Source organism: Capsicum annuum, chromosome 12, assembly GCF_002878395.1.
Source record: "Capsicum annuum cultivar UCD-10X-F1 chromosome 12, UCD10Xv1.1, whole genome shotgun sequence".
Classification (NCBI taxonomy): Eukaryota; Viridiplantae; Streptophyta; class Magnoliopsida; order Solanales; family Solanaceae; genus Capsicum; species Capsicum annuum.
Window position 1 is genome coordinate 107,379,960 of NC_061122.1, and position 6,161 is coordinate 107,386,120.

A 6,161-nucleotide genomic window follows, 5' to 3' on the forward strand; every position below is an offset into this window, starting at 1 on the left:
TATCTCCTTTAACTCCGAATCTGATTCGGACACCGACTCTTCAATTTTCTTTTTTTTTGAAACTTTTTCAATTACCGCAACTCTTCCTCTTCTACTATTACCATCGGTATCGTCTTTCTATTTAGGAATAACATTTTTTCTACCCATTTTCAACACAGTCTACACCTAAAGAACAAATCTCCTATTTTCAGTTCATAGACCACAAGTCTATCAACAGAAATAACTCAATGATCAAATGAAACTCCCCCCCACCCCCACCCCCATCCCCACCCCCAAAAAAAAATATTAACAAACACCCCACCATTAAACAGTTCACTACACAAACATACAATAATAGAACCAAAATCGAACATGCAAAATATCAAAACACAACAATTGTTAAAAATCAAACTAGTGCACCTAATCAAACTAATTAGCTATTAATATTTCAATTTTCACTATTTCAGCAATCATGTTTTAAAATAATTTCATACGTCTAAAAATTGAAATATATCTAAGGCATTCTCATTTCATAGACCACAGGTCTACGAATAGACCGTAGGTCTACGAATAAACCGTAGGTCTACGGACAGAAACAGGACGCTGTTCAAATCAAAATGTCAAAATAACTCTTCAAACAACAATTATACCACCATTCAACACTTCGTTGCTAAAAAAAAACACGATTAAATCAAAACACCAAATTCGAAAAAAAAAATCCTACATCACTACCAATCGATTTACATAAAGAAAAACCATTTAAATAGATCTAGAAATGATCAAAACTCGATTTTAACTAACCTTTAGAAGCAACAACGCCCCTTAGCAGCTGCAGATGAAGAACGTACGAAAATGACGTTTTTGGGAGAAGTTGTTTGAAAGCGGAAGTTGAGAATTGAAGAGGAGAGAGAGGATTTTTTTTTTTGGATATTGAAATAAGTGGAGGGGGTTAGGTGTATTATATTAAATTTGTAAAGTTGTATAAATGATAAATTGATCCCTTGGGCCACGTGTGGGCCCCACTTTTTTCACTTTTTACCCCTAAATCTAAAAAATAAATTAAAAAGAAATTAAGTAGGTATTTGACAAAATAATTTTACAAAAGTTCTTCTTTGCCAATTATTCCAAGAAGCTATATGACATTAGTTTTTCTTTTTTCAAATTGTCTCACTTATTTAGTGACAAGAAATTTGTTGTTTTCATTGTCTGTTTCATTATTTAGGTGGACTTCTGATCCACTTGCTTCTCAATAGCTACTTAAGGTTTTATTATATTTGCCACGTAATAGTGAATTTACACGTTTTTTAAAATCTGTTGTACTCTAGCTTATGCAATCTCTAGTCAGGAAGTAGTGAGTCGTTTTGTTTGCTTTGGTTTACCTGATTGTGCACCTGTGAGTTTTATCTACCAAACATTTTGTTACAAAGACTAATTAATTCTCAGGTGGCGGCGTGGCGTCATCGGAGTTCTGCACATCGTCATGGTCTCTTTGCACTTAAATAGATAGTTGAAGTCAAAGGGAAAATCAACACATATCTTGGATGTCTTCCATCACAAGTCTATTTTGTGTAAAACATCCTCTTGTCTATAGCTACATTCATTTTCCCATGGCTTCATAGTGTTGTTTTTCTAATGCAACTATATTTTCCATTCAGCACTTCAAATGGAGTACTCCCTCTAGTAACCTTTTCCATTGCAGCTCAAGAAATGTCCATGTTTTTCGATATCTGGAGTGTCTGGGATAATGACAGCAAGGGACATGTTGAGGGAAATTGAGGAGGTCAGTTTTTCCTAGTTCTTGCATATAAGCAACATCACCGCATACTAATTAATTTTAAATTTTAACTTTTTAGCTCCTTTCAAGACCTTTTTGCTAATTCTAAATGATTTAATTAGCACGATGTCATACTTTATGCCCTAGTTTCTTTTCAATTGTTTGTTTTTGCAGCACAATTATTTTAATCATCTTAAGGATGCGCAGCCTTGGTAGTTTCATGAAAAGGATCATCTGTGGGAGCTGCCTCAGAAATTTGTTAAAGTTCCATCTGGCTCTGTGCGAATATAGGAGTCTTTTAACTTGTCTGGGACTGCCCAGAAATAAGATTTCATGAAGGCAAGACTTATTACAGGTCATAAAACAGCTCTTGTTTCTACAATATTCCATTTAAATTATTCTTTGCTAAAATTTTTGGACATTAGATATGATTTTTCTTTATTGAGAAACTTCACAAGATCTTATTTTGTATGAATATGTATCACTTGGGACTTAATAATTGAAGTACAGAAACATTTCTTTTCGAACGTGGTTTCTAGCATGCTTGTTAATGATTCTCGTTAAGAATTTTTTTTTTTTTAATTGAATTGTTTGTGATCCGATTTTATCATCTACTTAATTGAGTTCCTTACAAGCAATAGAGCACAGAGAGTTTGTTCGCATACGAACACCTGAATGGGAAGCCTTGAGTGCTCACGTTGAAGCAAGATTTACACTACTGACCAACATGGAAACTCAGGTTTGATCCTAAAACTGCAGTGTGGCAACACAAAGTAATAAAATTAATGGTTTCTGGTGTTCTGTGAACTGTCTACCTTATTGCCACTTGACTTGCCATTTGGTATCACGGTATGCATTAGAAAATATTTTTGTACCATTAACTATTGGAGGTAGTCTAAAGAGGAGCCATGGTGTAATAGATAAAGTTGTTGTCATGTGACCAAGAGGTCATGGGTTCAAGCCTTGGAAATAGTCCCTTGCAGAAATATAAGGTGAGGCTGCATACTATAAATCCTTGTGAGGGCGCTTAGTACACCGGGCTGCCCTTTCTTTTAACCATTGGGGGTGGTCTTAGAGACTTTAATTAATGACGAAACTGGAGATTTATGGATATCTGTTATCCTGTCCATACATCATTTATCATTTTGATTGAATCTTCTAAAATTTATTGCATAAAACTGAGCTGAAAATGGAATAATCTACTTATTTTAAGTGTCCCATGACCGCAGCAAAAGGAAAGTAGACTAAGATAGAAATTGAAAGGACATTCCACTTCACACTTCATCTCCAATGAGTTTATCTCCGCCTTTATTGTCGGAACAACATCAGGTAGATCAACTCCAACAACTACACTAGCTTTGCAAGCTTCAAGAGAAGAGCATTGCCCTCGTTAACATCAGCTACTTCTTAGCTACCCAGGTATCTTTTCATTATAAAAAGATACTTTCTCGGTTCTATTTTATGTGTCATAATTTGATCGGTCACGAAATTTAAGAAATAAGTAAAGACTTGATGTTTTTTTTACCAAATTTTCCTTTATTAAAATAATGTACTATTATTATTTTTAATTAAGTGGATCTTATAAGTGAGACCAATAAAGGTAAAAGTGAAATTGCATTTTTAAATAATTGCTAAAAAATGACATTTTATTTTGAAACGAACAAAAAAAAATGATGACACATAAAATAGGACGGAGTGAGTACATGTTTAGTGCTTGATTTATCTTTCCCAAAAAGATACTTGTTTAGTGCTGTTTGTATTTTTGTTTGTGAAATACCTTTGTTACGTTGGAAACAATATTTTCCTAGATTTGAATCTCAACCAATTTCATAATTGATCATTTTACTAATATATACAAGTGTTGAACAGGTGTTAAGGAAGCTAGCAGGTGGAGGTTGTCTTGCCAGCTTCTTAAGGGTTATTTCCGTCATTTTCGCTAGCTTTTGAAGGGCTATTTCCGTCATTTTCACAAGGCAACTTGATTATTTCAACTTTCTGGTAATCACCGCTTCTGCGCTTTCCTCTTCCGTTATCTTTCTACCCTTTTTGCTTCTTCCTCTGTCACGGCGTCAAAGATGACGATCTACGAAAAGGTATTTATGAAAAATTGGTGATTTGTTTATATTTGGGTTTAATGGTTGGATCTGCACTGATTTGTTTTGATTTGGTTTGTTTCGAGGGTTTTGAGGAAATTCTAAAGTTTTTTCATTTGAATCTTTGTTGGAGTTTTGTTTGTATAAGGTGAATTAGTGAAGTAGCAAGTTAGGAAGCTTTTTCTGGTTACATAAATCATGAGAAAATGATTTCGTTTTCTGTTTTGGGCTTGACAAATTAGTGAACTAGCAACTTCTCATTTTTCTCTCCATTTTTCAGTTAAGGTAATTGAGGATTCTATTCTTAGAGAATAATAAAATTTTAAGTTTTTTTTTTTGGTTACATAAACCATGAAAAAATCTTTTGAATTTTTGCTTTCGGCTTGACAAATTAGTGAACTAGAAAGTTAGCATTTTTCCCTGTTTCGAGCTAAGTTAATTAGGGGTTATACTTGAGCCAAAGTATATTTTAAAAAATTATTGCAAGTTGGCAGATTGTCGTTATAGCTATGTTGCAAACCTTTTCTGCTAATTGAAGTTATGAAGTGGAAATTGCATGTTAATGCTTTATCCATCGAATAGAGATCATTGTGTCTTTTTTGAAGCATCCCGTAGAGTGTATCCTTGTGCCATGCAATGGTTGGTGAATAACTGTCGTTAGTCAAGTGGATCTAAAGAAAGCCATAGCTTAACTGGTAAAGTTGTCTCCATGTCATCGAAAGGTGATGAGTAAATGTAGGGTGGGGCTGCGTACAATAGACCCTTGTGATCCGACCTTTCCCTGATCCCACGTGTTGCGAGAGCTTTAGTTCACCGCACTTCCTTTTTATTTCATGTAGTGAAACAACATTCAAGAGATTAAAGTCATCTGTCTTAGTCTATTATATTTTTGGTGTAAACAAGATATGTTGGGGGATATAGAACTTTTTGTTGAGTTCATAGAAAATTTGTAATCTTCCACAGGGATTGTTTTGTTATGTTCTGATGAGATTCTAAGTGACTTGTGTTCATTTATTTGATGATGAGTCTATTGTGAATACATAGATATCTTTGTCTCAAATAAAATGTGGGGATCTTAGCTCAAATAGTCCTATGATGTAATATTTATTGGATGCACCTTGTTGTTTTTTTTCCTTTTTTTAATTTTATCTTCTAATTTTAATTCTTCTTTTTCTAATATTAAATATAAATGTTCACCTATTTTCTTATACCTTCTTCCTAGATTAGAAAATACTATTTTTATTTTTAATCCTTCATGGTTTTCATATATTTTTTCATCTATTATAAATTCTTCTTTGTTCATTTTTTATTTAATTGTTAATAGATCATGTTGGTATGTATATTCTAGACTATCTATTGTTGATTCTAAATTTGATATTTCTTCTTTTTGTGAATTTATTGAGTTTTTACTAACTCCGGCAATTATGTTATATTGTAGTCTTTCTATCCTTATTTTTAGTTTTTTACGTTTTTTAGATATTATTTGCTTTAATTCTTTATATTTTGGTAATTTTTGTACGTTATTCATCTAAATAATATTTTGGGACGTATCTAAATCTAGTTTTATCAGATAAGTCAGTCATAATTAATAAATTAATCAAATAAATCCAAATATATACCGTAACTTTAAACAACATACTACTGCTCTGAGATGTTATAGTTTCAGTACAACAACAACAACAACAACAACAAACCCAGTGTATTCCCACCTAGTGGGGTCTGGGGGGTAAGATGTACGCAGTCCATACCTCTACCTCTAAAGAAGTAGAAAGGCTGTTTCCGATAGACCCCCGGCTCAAGGCACGAAATACCACACAAACACATAGTAAAGCACAGAAGCAGATTACATAACATAAATACGTCACCCATAGGTAATATAAAACAGAGGAAAGCACACAAATTCGTAATAAAACATGAAACACGGAACACGGAATCATACTAGGAATAAAACCCCCACCAAGTAATTCCTTACACTAGTGACCCAAACTGACCCTAGTCCTCTGCCCTAATTCGCGTCCTCCAGATCTTCCTATCTAGGGTCATGTCTTCGGTGAGCTGTAACTGCTCCATGTCCTGCCTAATCACCTCACCCCAGTACTTCTTCGGCCTACCCCTACCCCGCCTAAAACCATCCAACGCTAGCCTCTCACACCTACGGACCGGGGCATCCATGCCCCTCCTTTTCACGTGTCCGAACCATCTCAATCGGGCTTCCCGCATCTTGCACTCCACTGAAGTCACACCAACCTTCTCCCGGATAGTCTCATTCTGAACTCTATCCCCTCTAGTCAGCCCACACATCCAGCGCAACATCC

The 6,161-nt window shown here is 34.5% G+C and overlaps 1 long non-coding RNA gene across 16 annotated transcripts in view; it reads left to right on the forward strand.

Moving 5' to 3' along the window:
* The first annotated feature begins 1,148 nt into the window (after nt 1-1,148).
* Nucleotides 1,149-6,161, forward strand: part of LOC107851095 — an 11,361-nt gene continuing 6,348 nt past the window's right edge. For 2 of the 16 annotated variants that reach the window (XR_007047881.1, XR_001668876.2), the window contains exons 1-4: nt 1,337-1,547; nt 1,635-1,759; nt 1,928-3,172; nt 3,623-3,751. This is a non-coding gene — a long non-coding RNA (uncharacterized LOC107851095). Of the gene's footprint in view, nt 1,548-1,634; nt 1,760-1,927; nt 3,173-3,622; nt 3,752-6,161 lie in introns of all 16 variants that reach the window. The other 14 variants (XR_007047880.1, XR_007047884.1, XR_007047887.1 and 11 more) reach the window with 14 other exon arrangements.